Source organism: Misgurnus anguillicaudatus, chromosome 5 (genome assembly GCF_027580225.2).
Source record: "Misgurnus anguillicaudatus chromosome 5, ASM2758022v2, whole genome shotgun sequence".
NCBI classification, from domain to species: Eukaryota; Metazoa; Chordata; class Actinopteri; order Cypriniformes; family Cobitidae; genus Misgurnus; species Misgurnus anguillicaudatus.
This window is the reverse complement of record NC_073341.2, coordinates 27659163-27675334: the sequence shown is the minus strand read 5'-3', so window position 1 is coordinate 27675334 and position 16172 is coordinate 27659163.

The following is a 16172-nucleotide window of genomic DNA, read 5'->3' as shown; positions in this document are numbered from 1 at the left end:
GCGTAAGCTCCTCCCACTTGCAGTCTCCGGGCTGCAGCGATACATACATGATGTCAGACGAGGCTGAATCTAGCTTCTTATTCGCAGCTTCTTATTGACGCTTTTCGTTCCACCTTAAAAGACGCGACCCTTCCGCGTTTGCAGTTTCTTTTTCACGCACAGCTTAGGGACCGTAGCGCAATATCTCTTATTCGTGCTGTTTTGAATGATCACGTTTCTTTTGTTACTGTGAGAGTAATATACATTTGAAAATAAACAGAATAACAGAGTTATGAAAGAAAACGGATAGTCAGAATGTAAAGATACACTATATGTTGTAAATTTACATTGTTAAACGTGTCATCTTTGGATTGCATTAATGGATCATCTTAATATATATGTCTTTGTGATGTTTGTGTGGGTGCTTGCGTGTGTGTGTGGATATGCGTGTGTGTGGATGTGCGTCTGTGTGTGTGTGTGTGTGTGTGTGTGTGCGTGTGCGCGCGCGCGCGGGCGTGCTTGCGAGTATGCGTGTGCTCGCGGGTGCGTGCATTAGTGTGTGTGTGAGCACGCGGGTGTGTGTGTGTGTGTGTGTGTGTGTGTGTGTGTGTGTGTGAGAGAGAGAGAGAGAGAAAGAGAGAGAGTGCGCGAGGGTGTGTATGTGTGTGGGGCCGCGCGGGCCGTGTGTGTGTGTGTGTGTGTGTGTGTGTGTGTGTGTGTGTGTGTGTGTGTGTGTGTGTGTGTGTGTGCGGGCGTGTGTGTGTGTGTGTGCGTGCGGCGCGCGCGCGCACGCGTGTGCGAGTGTGTGTGCGCGGGTGCGTTTGAAGTTTGCAGATGACTCTAGAAATGATGAATCTATACATACAGAAGCTTAGAGAGCCTGTTGCTTCAAACTGTGGAGATGAGAGTAGATTTCCTGAAGAGCCCCTATCACTCCCTCTCAATATTTTCAAATTTACTGTGCCAGAATTTTTTTCCACAAGACATCTTCACCTTAAGCAGTTACAGTAGCACATTTGCTCCGAACTTGCTGTTTTAAAATGCAGTATTGTATAGTGCAATATCCCATACTAGGGTTTAATAGGGTTAACTGTGTAAATACACAGTACGATATACATTATATACAGTTTTATATAAAGTACTTATAGATATTTGTAAATAACTCTCTCACTTGCTTCTTATCTATATTATTTGTTTTAATTTCTAATTTTACATTAAATGTTGCTATTTGCTGTTTATCTATATACTGTTTGTCTGTACCAAACTAAAATACATTTCTTGTGCAAGTGTGCACAATTGGCAAATAAAGCTTATTTTGATTCTGGTTCTGATACTTATTGTAGCTGTTTATACTTTACAAGACGTAATGACACAACATCAAACTCAATGTGCATTTATTATACAAATTATTTCTTATTACATAGCACTCTCAAATTACTTTAAAGACGAATTGCATTGTCAGCTCAGTTGTTGGCACTATATCTGAGCTGCTTTCTGGGGTGCGTTTAAACTTTCACTGCAGGGTCACACCCAGTGCTGCTGTCTATCCTCGTGAAAAAATCTAATTTATTTACAGAAACATTTTAAAGTTATGGTCCCATAAACTTGGCATTTTTGACAATACAGTTACAGACACTGCATTTTAACCATATTTGAGGTGCAATATCTCAGTTGCCCTCTGGGGTGTGTTTAATATTTCAATTCAGGGTCACACTGAGTCCAAACGTCTATCACCATGCCAAAAATCAGACTTATTTACAGCAGCTTTTTAAAGTTATGGTCACATAAACTTGGTAATTTTGACAATACAGTTAATAGACATTGCATTTTAAACCATATTTGAGGTGCTATATCCCAGTTGCCCTCTGGGGTGCGTTTAATATTTCAATGCAGGGTCACACTCAGTGCCCCTTTCTATCACCATGCCAAACATCAGACTTATTTACAGCAGCATTTTAAAGTTATGGTCCCATAATCTTGGCATTTTTCACAATACAGTAACAGACACTGCATTTTAACCAAATTTATGGTGCTATATCTCAGTTGCCCTCTGGGGTGCGTTTAATATTTCAATACAGGGTCACACTCAGTGCTCCTGTCTATCACCATAGCAAAAATCAGACTTATTTACAGCAGCATTTTAAAGTTATGGTCCCATAAAGTTGGGCATTTTTGACAAGACAGTTAAAGTAATTGCACTTTAATCAAATTTGAGGTACTATATCTCAGTTGCCCTCTGGGCTGCGTTTAATATCTCAATGCAGGGTCACACTCAGTGCTCCTGCCTATCACCATAGCAAAAATCAGACTTATTTACAGCAGCATTTTAAAGTTATGGGCCCATAAACTTGGCATTTTTCACAATACAGTAACAGACACTGCATTTTAACCAAATTTATGGTGCTATATCTCAGTTGCCCTCTGGGGTGCGTTTAATATTTCAATACAGGGTCACACTCAGTGCTCCTGTCTATCACCATAGGAAAAATCAGAATCATTTACAGCAGCATTTTAAAGTTATGGTCCCATAAACTTGCCATTTTTGACAAGACAGTTACAGACACTGCATTTTAACCAAATTTGAGGTGCAATATCTCAGTTGGCCTCTGGGGTGCGTTTAATAGTTCAATGCAGAGTCACACTCAGTGCTCCTGTCTATCACCATAGTAAAAATCAGAATAATTTACAACAGCATTTTAAAGTTATGGTCCCATAAACTTGGCATTTTTGACAGTACAGTTACAGACACTGCATTTTAACCAAATTTGAGGTGCAATATCTCAGTTGGCCTCTGGGGTGCGTTTAATATCTCAATGCAGGGTCACACTCAGTCCTCCTGCCTATCACCATAGCAAAAATCCGACTTATTTACAGCAGCATTTTAAAGTTATGGTCCCATAAACTTGCCATTTTTGACAAGACAGTTACAGACACTGCATTTTAACCAAATTAGAGGTGCAATATCTCAGTTGGCCTCTGGGGTGCGTTTAATATTTCAATACAGGGTCACACTCAGTGCTCCTGTCTATCACCATAGGAAAAATCAGACTTATTTACAGCAGCATTTTAAAGTTATGGGCCCATAAACTTGGCATTTTTTACAATACAGTTACAGACACTGCATTTTAACCATATTTGAGGTGCAATATCTCAGTTGGCCTCTGGGGTGCGTTTAATATCTCAATGCAGGGTCACACTCAGTGCTCCTGCCTATCACCATAGGAAAAATCAGACTTATTTACAGCAGCATTTTAAAGTTATGGGCCCATAAACTTGGCATTTTTCACAATACAGTAACAGACACTGCATTTTAACCAAATTTATGGTGCTATATCTCAGTTGCCCTCTGGGGTGCGTTTAATATTTCAATACAGGGTCACACTCAGTGCTCCTGTCTATTACCATAGGAAAAATCAGACATATTTACAGCAGCATTTTAAAGTTATGGTCCCATAAAGTTGGGCATTTTTGACAAGACAGTTAAAGTAATTGTACTTTAATCAAATTTGAGGTACTATATCTCAGTTGTCCTCTGGGCTGCGTTTAATATCTCAATGTAGCGTCACACTCAGTGCTCCTGCCTATCACCATAGCAAAAATCAGACTTATTTACAGCAGCATTTTAAAGTTATGGTCCCATAAACTTGCCATTTTTGACTAGACAGTTACAGACACTGCATTTTAACCAAATTAGAGGTGCAATATCTCAGTTGGCCTCTGGGATGCGTTTAATATTTCAATACAGTGGTCACACTCAGTGCTCCTGTCTATCACCATAGGAAAAATCAGACTTATTTACAGCAGCTTTTTAAAGTTATGGTTCCATAAACTTGCAACTTTTGACAATACAGTTACAGACACTGCATTTTAACCTTATTTGAGGTGCAATATCTCAGTTGGCCTCTGGGGTGCGTTTAATAATTCACTGCACAGTCACACTCAGTGCTCCTGTCTATCACGATAGGAAAAATCAGAATAATTTACAGCAGCATTTTAAAGTTATGGTCCCATAAAGTTGGGCATTTTTGACAAGACAGTTAAAGTAATTGCACTTTAATCAAATTTGAGGTACTATATCTCAGTTGCCCTCTGGGCTGCGTTTAATATCTTAATGCAGCGTCACACTCAGTGCTCCTGCCTATCACCATAGCAAAAATCAGACTTATTTACAGCAGCATTTTAAAGTTATGGTCCCATAAACTTGGCATTTTTGACAATACAGTTACAGACACTGCATTTTAACCAAATTTGAGGTGCAATATCTCAGTTGGCCTCTGGGGTGCGTTTAATATCTCAAAGCAGGGTCACACTCAGTGCTCCTGCCTATCACCATAGCAAAAATCAGAATAATTTACAGCAGCATTTTAAAGGTATGGTCCCATAAACTTGGCATTTTTGACAATACAGTTACAAACACTGCATTTTAACCATATTTGAGGTGCAATATCTCAGTTGGCCTCTGGGGTGCGTTTAATATTTCAATGCAGCGTCACACTCAGTGCTCCTGCCTATCACTATACAAAAAATCAGACTTATTTACAGCAGCATTTTAAAGTTATGGTCCCATAAACTTGCCATTTTTGACTAGACAGTTAAAGTAATTACACTTCAACCAAATTTGAGGTGCTATATCTCAGTTGTCCTCTGGGGTGCGTTTAATATTTCAATGCAAGGTTATGGGACCATAACAAATGCTGTTGTAAATTATTCTGATTTTTGGTATATTGATAGACAGGAGCACTGAGTGTGACGCTGCATTGAAATATTAAACGCACCCCAGAGGACAACTGAGTTATAGCACCACAAATATGGTTAAAATGCAATGTCTGTAACTGTATTGTCAGAAATGCCAAGTTTATGGGACCATAACTTTAAAATGCTGCTGTAAATAAGTCTGATGTTTGGCATGGTCATAGACAGGAGCATTGAGTGTGACCCTGCAGTGAAATATTAAACGCATCCCAGAGGACAACTGAGATATAGCACCTCAAATATGGTTAAAATGCAATGCAATGTCTGTAACTGTATTGTCAAAAATGCCAAGTTTATGGGACCATAACTTTAAAATGCTGCTGTAAATAAGTCTGATGTTTGGCATGGTCATAGACAGGAGCACTGACTGTGACCCTGCATTGAAATATTAAACGCACCCCAGAGGACAACCGAGATACAGCACCACAAACATGGCCAAAATGCAATGTCTGTAACTGTATTGTCAAAAATGCCCAAGTTTATGGGACCATAACTTTAAAATGCTGTGGTAAATAGGTCTGATTTTTGGCGTGGTGATAGACGGGAGACTTAGTGTGACGCTGAATTGAAATTTTAAACGCACACCAGAGGGCAACTGAGATATAGCACCCCAAACATGGTCAAAATGCAATGTCCATCAACTGTATTGTCAAAAATGCCAAGTCTATGGGACCACAACTTCAAAATGCTGCAGCAAATAAGTCCGATGTCTGGCACGGCGACAGACATGAGCACTGACTGTAACCCTGCATTGAAATATTCAACGCACCCCAGAGGACAACTGAGATATAGCACTTCAAATATGGTTAAAATGCAATGTCTATTAACTGTATTGTCAAAAATGCCCAAGTTTATGGGACCATAACTTTAAAATGCTGCTGTAAATAAGTGTGATTTTTGGCGTGGTGATAGATGGGGGGACTTAGTGTGATCCTGCATTGAAATATTAAACGCACCCCAGAGGACAACTGAGATATAGCACCACAAATATGGTTAAAATGCAATGTCTGTAACTGTATTGTCAAAAATGCCCAAGTTTATAAGACCATAACTTTAAAATGCTGTGGTAAATAGGTCTGATTTTTGGCGTGGTGATAAACGGGGAGACTTAGTGTGACGCTGAATTGAAATATTAAACGCACACCAGAGGGCAAATGAGATATAGCACCTCAAATATGGTTAAAATGCAATGTCTATTAACTGTATTGTCAAAAATGGCAAGTTTATGTGACCATAACTTTAAAATGCTGCTGTAAATAAGTGTGATTTGTGGTATGGTGATAGACAGGAGCACTGACTGTGACCCTGCATTTAAATATTAAACGCACCCCAGAGGGCAACTGAGATATAGCACCTCAAATACGGTTAAAATGCAATGTCTATTAACTGTATTGTCAAAAATGCCAAGTTTATGGGACCATAACTTTAAAATGCTGCAGTAAATAAGTCTGATGTTTGGCATGGTGATAGACATAAGCACTGACTGTAACCCTGCATTGAAATATTCAACGCACCCCAGAGGACAACTGAGATATAGCACTTCAAATATGGTTAAAATGCAATGTCTATTAACTGTATTGTCAAAAATGCCCAAGTTTATGGGACCATAACTTTAAAATGCTGCTGTAAATAAGTGTGATTTGTGGTATGGTGATAGACAGGAGCACTGACTGTGACCCTGCATTTAAATATTAAACGCACCCCAGAGGGCAACTGAGATATAGCACCTCAAATATGGTTAAAATGCAATGTCTATTAACTGTATTGTCAAAAATGCCAAGTTTATGGGACCATAACTTTAAAATGCTGCAGTAAATAAGTCTGATGTTTGGCATGGTGATAGACATAAGCACTGACTGTAACCCTGCATTGAAATATTCAACGCACCCCAGAGGACAACTGAGATATAGCACTTCAAATATGGTTAAAATGCAATGTCTATTAACTGTATTGTCAAAAATGCCCAAGTTTATGGGACCATAACTTTAAAATGCTGCTGTAAATAAGTGTGATTTTTGGCGTGGTGATAGATGGGGGGACTTAGTGTGAGGATGCATTGAAATATTAAACGCACCCCAGAGGGCAACTGAGATATAGCAGCTCAAAAATGGTAAATGTGCAATGTCTATTAACTGTATTGTCAAAAATGCCAAGTTTATGGGACCATAACTTTAAAATGCTGCTGTAAATAAGTGTGATTTTTGGTATGGTGATAGACAGGAGCACTGACTGTGACCCTGCATTGAAATACTAAACGCACCCCAGAGGGCAACTGAGATATAGCCTCTCAAATATTTGGTAAAATGCACTGTCTGTAACTGTATTGTCAAAAAATGGCAAGTTTATGTGACCATAACTTTAAAATGCTGCAGTAAATAGGGCTGATTTTTGGGGTGGTGATAGATGGGCGGACTGACTGTGACCCTGCATTGAAATACTAAACGCACCCCAGAGGGCAACTGAGATATAGCCTCTCAAATATTTGGTAAAATGCAATGTCTATTAACTGTATTGTCAAAAATGCCAAGTTTATGGGACCATAACTTTAAAATGCTGCAGTAAATAAGTCTGATGTTTGGCATGGTGATAGACAGGAGCACTGACTGTGACCCTGCATTGAAATATTAAACGCACCCCAGAGGGCAACTGAGATATTGCACCTCAAATATGGTTAAAATGCAATGTCTATTAACTGTATTGTCAAAAATGCCAAGTTTATGGGACCATAACTTTAAAATGCTGCTGTAAATAAGTCTGATGTTTGGCATGGTGATAGACAGTGGCACTGACTGTGATCCTGCTTTGAAATATTAAACGCACCCCAGAGGACAACTGAGATATAGCACCTCAAATTTGGTTAAAATGCAATGCCTGTAACTGTATTGTCAAAAAATGGCAAGTTTATCTGACCATAACTTTAAAATGCTGCAGTAAATAGGACTGACTTTTTGCATGGTGATAGACAGGAGCACTGACTGTGACCCTACATTGAAATATTAAACGCACCCCAGAGGACAACTGAGATATAGCACCACAAATATGGTTAAAATGCACTGTCTGTAACTGTATTGTCAAAAAATGGCAAGTTTATGTGACCATAACTTTAAAATGCTGCAGTAATTAGGGCTGATTTTTGGGGTGGTGATAGATGGGGGGACTTAGTGTGAGGCTGCATTGAAATATTAAACGCACCCCAGAGGGCAACTGAGATATAGCAGCTCAAAAATGGTAAATGTGCAATGTCTCTTAACTGTATTGTCAAAAATGCCAAGTTTATGGGACCATAACTTTAAAATGCTGCTGTAAATAAGTCTGATGTTTGGCATGGTCATAGACAGGAGCACTGACTGTGACCCTGCATTGAAATATTAAACGCACCCCAGAGGACAACTGAGATATAGCACCACAAATATGGTTAAAATGCAATGTCTGTAACTGTATTGTCAAAAATGCCCAAGTTTATGGGACCATAACTTTAAAATGCTGTGGTAAATAGGTCTGATTTTTGGCGTGGTGATAGACGGGAGACTTAGTGTGACGCTGAATTGAAATATTAAACGCACACCAGAGGGCAACTGAGATATAGCACCTCAAATATGGTTAAAATGCAATGTCTATTAACTTTATTGTCAAAATGGCAAGTTTATGGGACCATAACTTTAAAATGCTGCTGTAAATAAGTGTGATTTGTGGTATGGTGATAGACAGAAGCACTGACTGTGACCCTGCATTGAAATATTAAACGCACGCATAATATTATTATTATGGGACCATAACTTTAAAATGCTGCTGTAAATAAGTCTGATGTTTGGCGTGGTGATAGATGGGGGGACTTAGTGTGAGGCTGCATTGAAATATTAAACGCACCCCAGAGGACAACTGAGATATAGCACCACAAATATGGTTAAAATGCACTGTCTGTAACTGTATTGTCAAAAAATGGCAAGTTTATGTGACCATAACTTTAAAATGCTGCAGTAAATAGGGCTGATTTTTGGGGTGGTGATAGATGGGGGGACTTAGTGTGAGGCTGCATTGAAATATTAAACGCACCCCAGAGGGCAACTGAGATATAGCACCTCAAATATGGTTAAAATGCAATGTCTATTAACTGTATTGTCAAAAATGCCAAGTTTATGGGACCATAACTTTAAAATGCTGCTGTAAATAAGTCTGATGTTTGGCATGGTGATAGACAGGAGCACTGACTGTGACCCTGCTTTGAAATATTAAACGCACCCCAGAGGACAACTGAGATATAGCACCTCAAATTTGGTTAAAATGCAATGCCTGTAACTGTATTGTCAAAAAATGGCAAGTTTATGTGACCATAACTTTAAAATGCTGCAGTAAATAGGACTGATTTTTGGGGTGATGATAGACGGGGGGACTTAGGGTGAGGCTGCATTGAAATATTAAACGCACCCCAGAGGGCAACTGAGATATAGCAGCTCAAAAATGGTAAATGTGCAATGTCTCTTAACTGTATTGTCAAAAATGCCAAGTTTCTGGGACCATAACTTTAAAATGCTGCTGTAAATATGTGTGATTTTTGGTATGGTGATAGACAGGAGCACTGACTGTGAGGCTGCATTGAAATATTAAACGCACCCCAGAGGGCAACTGAGATATATCACCTCAAATATGGTTAAAATGCAATGTCTATTAACTGTATTGTCAAAAATGCCAAGTTTATGGGACCATAACTTTAAAATGCTGCTGTAAATAAGTGTGATTTTTGGCATGGTAATAGACCGGATTACTGACTGTGACCCTGAATTGAAATCTTAAACGCACCCCAGAGGACAACTGAGATATAGCACCACAAATATGTTAAAATGCACTGTCTGTAACTGTATTGTCAAAAAATGGCAAGTTTATGTGACCAGAACTTTAAAATGCTGCAGTAAATAGGACTGATTTTTGGGGTGACGATAGACGGGGGGACTTAGGGTGAGGCTGCATTGAAATATTAAACGCACGCCAGAGGGCAACTGAGATATAGCAGCTCAAAAATGGTAAATATGCAATGTCTATTAACTGTATTGTCAAAATTGCCAAGTTTATGTGACCATAACTTTAAAATGCTGCTGTAAATAAGTCTGATGTTTGGCATGGTGATAGACAGGTGCACTGACTGTGACCCTGCATTGAAATATTAGACGCACCCCAGAGGGCAACTGAGATATAGCACCTCAAATATGGTTAAAATGCAATGTCTATTAACTGTATTGTCAAAAATGGCAAGTTTATGGGACCATAACTTTAAAATGCTGCTGTAAATAATTCTGACCTTTGGTAAGGTGATAGACAGGAGCATTGAGTGTGACCCTGCAGTGAAATATTAAACGCATCCCAGAGGACAACTGAGATATAGCACCTCAAATATGGTTAAAATGCAATGCAATGTCTGTAACTGTATTGTCAAAAATTCTAAGTTTATGGGACCATAACTTTAAAATGCTGCTGTAAATAAGTCTGATGTTTGGCATGGTGATAGACAGGAGCACTGAGTGTGACCCTGCAGTGAAATATTAAACGCACCCCAGAGGACAACTGAGATATAGCTCCTCAAATATGGTTAAAATGCAATGTCTGTAACTGTATTGTCAAAAATGCCAAGTTTATGGGACCATAACTTTAAAATGCTGCTGTAAATAAGTGTGATCTTTGGTATGGTGATCGACAGGAGCACTGAGTGTGACCTTACATTGAAATATTAAACGCACCCCAGAGGTCAACTGGGATATAGCACCTCAATTTTGGTTAAAATGCAGTGTTTGTAACTATTGTCAAAAATTCTAAGTTTATAGGACCATAACATTAAAATGCTGCTGTAAATAAGTCTGATGTTTGGCATGGTGATAGACAGGAGCACTGACTGTGACCCTTTAGTGTAATATTATACGCACCCAAGAGGACAACTGAGATATAGCACCTCAAATATGGTTAAAATGCAATGTCCGTACCTGTATTGTCAAAAATGGCAAGTTTATGGGACCATAACTTTAAGATTTTTTCATGAGGATAGACAAGAGCACTGAGTGTGACCCTTCAGTGAAAGTTTAAATGCACCGCAAAAATCAGCTCAGATATAGTGCCTAGAACTGAGCTGACTATGCACTGAGTCTTTAAAATAAATCGAGAGTGCTATGTAATAAGCAATAATTTGTATAATGAATGGACATTAAAAATTGAGTTTTTGTTGTGTCATAACGTCTTGTAAAGTATAAACAGCTACAATAAGTATCAGAACCAGAATCAAAATTAGCTTTGTTGGCCAGTTGTGCACACATGCACAGGAAATTCATTTTGGTTTCGTGCTTGCAGACATGCAGTGGACTTAAACGGCAAAAGAGCAGAATTTCATGTAAAGTTGAAAATTAAAACAAATAATATAGATAAGAAGCAAGTGAGAGAGTTATTTACAGATATCTAACATACAGATATCTATTTACAGAAGTACTTTCTATAAAACTGCATATAATGTACATTATACAATGTATTTGCAGAGTTACCCTGTTAAACCCTATGGGATATTGTAATATTCAATACTTTAAAACAACAAGGTCGGAGCAAATGTGCTACTGTAACTGCTTAAGGTGAAGATGTCTTTTGGGAAAAAAATTCTGGCACAGCAAATTTGAGAATGGTGAGAGGGAGTGATAGGGGCTCTTCAGGAAATCTACTCTCATCTCCACAGTTTGAAGCAGCCAGCCTCACTTCTGTAGTAGATTCATCATTTCTAGAGTCATCTGCAAACATCAAACACACACACACACACACACACACGCAAGCAAGCACACACGCACCCGCGCGCCCGCACACACACACGCACACCCGCGCGCGCGCACACACACACACACACACACACACACACACAAGCACGCCCCGCGCGCGCTCACACACACACACACCCACACAAACATCACTAACCCCCCACAAAGACATACATATTGGGATCATTCATTAATGCAATACAAAGATGACACGTTTAACAATTTAATTTTACATTAACATATTTAGTGTATCTTTACATTCTGACACTAAATTTTCTTTCATAACTCTGTTATTCTGTTTATTTTGAGAATGGTGAGAGGGAGTGATAGGGGCTCTTCAAGAAATCTACTCTCATCTCCACAGTTTGAAGCAGCCAGCCTCACTTCTGTAGTAGATTCATCATTTCTAGAGTCATCTGCAAACATCAAACAAACACACACACACACACACACGCACACACGCAAGCAAGCACACACGCACCCGTGCGCCCGCACACATACACGCACACTCGCGCGCGCGCGCGCACGCACGCACGCACAAACACACACACACACACACACACACACACACACACACACACACACACACACACTCACACACACACACACGCACGCACACACTCACCCGAGCGCCCTCACACACACACACACACTCGCGCGCGCTCCCCCACACACACACACACACTCGCGCGCGCGCGCGCGCACACACACACACACACACACGTGCGCCCGCACACATACACACACACTCGCGCGCGCGCACACACACACACACACACACACACACACACACTCACTCACAAGCACGCACACACACAAGCATGCCCCGCGCGCGCTCACACACACACACAAACACGCAAACATCACAAAGACATACATATTGGGATCATTCATTAATGCAATACAAAGATGACACGTTTAACAATTTAATTTTACATTAACATATGTATCTTTACATTCTGACACTATATTTTCTTTCATAACTCTGTTATTCTGTTTATTTTCAAATGTATATTACTCTCAAAGTAACAAAATAAACATAATCACTCAAAACAGCACGAATAAGAGATAATGCGCTACGGTCCCTAAGCTGTGCGTGAAAAAGAAACTGCTAACGCGGAAGCGTCGCGTCTTTTAAGGTGGAACGAAAAGCGTCAATAAGAAGCTACGAATAAGAAGCTAGATTCAGCCTCGTCAACGTCAGGCTAAAGAATCACTGATATAATGCACAAAAATAAACAAGAACTATTAGAGGAGTGATTAAAATAAGAAATATATAAGGTGCCATTAATGTTTACAGTAATTTTGTAATGCAGGGGTTTTCAAACTTTTTGTGTGTGTGGACCACTATTTGTAATCAATAATATTTGCGGACCACCTCATACTCATTATAAAATATGTCTACACAAAGTCCTGAATTAATCTGCACATCTATATAGTCTTACTAGCACTAAAACTATAACTATAACTGGTCATTCACATCAGTACAACAGGTTTGAGGTTAAAAGAAAGTTAACTGCACAAAATGGCTGCCACATATTCCATAGCATCCAGCTGCAGCCCCGCAGACTCGCCTGTGGCTAGACACCAGTGGCTGGACACCAGTGGATGGACAGCCTACGTCATTTCTGTTTCGCCGCTAATTTCCGTTTTCACCGCTGGATGAACATCCATATTTTCACCTCTTGATAGACAGCATATTTTTTCATATTTTCACCTCTGGATAGACAGCATATTTATTTTATATTTTTACCAGTGGATAGACATTCTTTGCAGGCTTAATTGCACACGTCTTTTCCGTATTGTCATTTTACTTTAATGACTTAAAATATATAATATAAAATCTGTGTGCAAATTGAAATATGATATTTATCATATCTCTTTACATAAAACAATTCTCAATAATATGCTTAATATAACATCAATAATTCATACAAACTGCATTCACAAGAACCACCTTGAAAATATATATTGTTCAGATCATTTCAATTTTATTGTGACTTAAATTCAGCCTAGATCAATGGACTATAACGTTTTGTCATTACAACAGACTTGTACATGTTAATTGATCACAGTTTTTTTTGTAAATGTAACCCACTTCTGTTTTTAAAATATACATAGATTCACACGATCAGACAATTTACCAAACAATCCAGATCAAATTAACACTTCGTGGTTTTGCAATATTAATTGGAAATTACACACATCTTAGTAAAATTAGACAAATCTGACCATCAGAATGAAGATGCTAGCCTGACTACGTCAGACTTCGTACTTCCGCTAAATTTCATTACGCTTCTGTACTCAGTCTGAGATACCTCCCATTCAAACCGTTTTCCACCGGTCTCAAAACGACCGTCCAATCAACGAACAGAGGGCGGGCTGAGAGCCGTGACGTAGACGCTAAACGCCGAATCACGGTTGTAGTCTGTTGTGGACATGAAGACACAAGGCTTGTTCGACTTCGCGTGGCGCTGCAAGGACCGACAGCCGGATGACGTCAAATACCGCGAGAACGATTCGAGAAATCATACGAAGTGTAATTTCGTCTCGCTCTCGCGGCACTTTGGCGTCGTCCGTCTGTCGGTTCTAGCGGCGCCGCATGAAGTCGAACAAGCCTACAGAAAGCTCTGTTGTGGAGAACCGGCACTTGCCAACTTAAACCCGAACAAGAAAAGTGTTTGTTAAACATTTGAATGGAGATTATGTTGTTGCCCTGCTCCCGACAAGTTTTTGGAAAAGTTTAATTTATCAACTTTACCGATCGTCAGCGAGAAACTGTGTGCAGCACAGCTTGACGTGCACAACGATCGAGAAATCATGGAAGGGAATTATATTGTTCACAGTTAATGTTGGAGGACGCGTGGGCAAGCATTATTTGGTGACATTCCTGATTAACCAGAAAATAAGGTAGGGAGATTTAATTTACATATGGTTATTGTTGTCTGGTGGAAGAGTTTGAGAGGAGAGAGGGGCTTTCCTCCCGTTAGACGTGAGTGGAAAGCCACCGTAAGGATAGTGTTCAACTAGCTCTGGCCCGATTTACTTTACATAATCTGCAAAAGTCGTTCATAGCCATGTTAAAGGCGGAGTCCACGATGTTTGAAAAACGGTTTGGAGAAGGAGACGGGCCGACTACCAAAACACACTTATAGCCAATCAAATCAAATCAAATGCCGGTTTGCGTATGTGTGGGGCGGGTCTATCAACAGAAGGTCCAGATTCTATTGGGGTAGAGCCGTGTTTGTTTAGGTGATTTCAAATATCAACATTGGCTTTCAAACATCATGGACTCCGCCCTTAACTCTGGTATTTCGCTCGATGGGTTTGTTTTCACATCATACGTGTATTTTACAGCAGAGATTCGATGCGGCTGATCCGGCGCATAGCACATCATATCCAAATGTTATGTGTGATTGGCTTACGTTTAGACCAATGATTTTAAACTTCAGACAAGCCCCTCCCACGAGAAGGAAAACGATTGTCAATTATGCCCAGCCAGACTCTGTCTATGAAGCGAAGCAAAATAGCAGAGGATGGTATTACCAGGCTAGAAGATGCAACAGTCAGGCCCGTAAGGTTGTGGGGGAAGTCCCGATTTCAAGAGAAAATAAAACATGTACAGTTCCAAATAAAGGATTGCACACTGTGTGTGCACACAACCTTCCTTCCCCCTAAAACTGGCTAACTTAGCTAGTTTGTGCATTTGAATTCTGACATGACCGATAAATCATCGACAGTTTATTATTTTTTCTTACCGCCGACATGTGTATGCGCGCGTCAAATTTGAAAAGTGAATGACGATACGGAAATAACGTCAACTGTCCATCCACTGGTGTCCAGCCACTGGTGTCTAGCAAGAAGTGAGTCTGCGGGGCTGCAGCTGGATGCCTCTCAGCCACTGTGTCTAGCCGGAGGTGAGTCTGCGGGGCTGCAGCTGGATGCCTCTCGAATTTACTGGGATACGTTAAACAGGGAAGCAGGGACCGGTATGTGGACAAAATCGGAACTATTAACGGTTAGGATCCATATGAAAAAAGAGTTAATAAAGAGCCTTTTAAGATAACAGCGTGGTTGTTGTGAGAGCACGATTTCACGCCAATCTGTAAGCAAAGTCACGTATGACCTAGTTTCACAAGTAGCTTAGTTAATGCAGCAGTTTTTGCTTTCAGCAGAGGGATAGCAACAGAAAGATGAATGTTGAAATTTTCCCGTATTTTGGGCGAGTAAACCGGGACAGTTCCCTTATGTTCAATGTTGACTTAAGCTATATAAATTAATATTCAGATGTTATACTTCACTGTCGTATATATAAATGTCATTTATATGTCATGTATACACATTACTGAGGGGTTGAGGTTAATGTTTGGTTTCCGATATTGAATAAAACATAATTAAGTTTTCTGTAATCTGTAATTTTTAATGTAAATTACTTTTAATGTGTTACTTTATTATTAATACAGCAACGGTTTACCATGGTTGAAAAAATAACGACAAATTAATTAAATTAAGACACACAATTGAGAGAAAGTATGTCTATAAACAGAGCGCAGCATGGAGCGCAGCAGTAAAGGAGGCAACCAACATGGCCGCCACGACAAGTAATGACGTCACGACGCCCAAGCCCTATTCTGATGATGCATGCAGCGTGACTGGTGAACA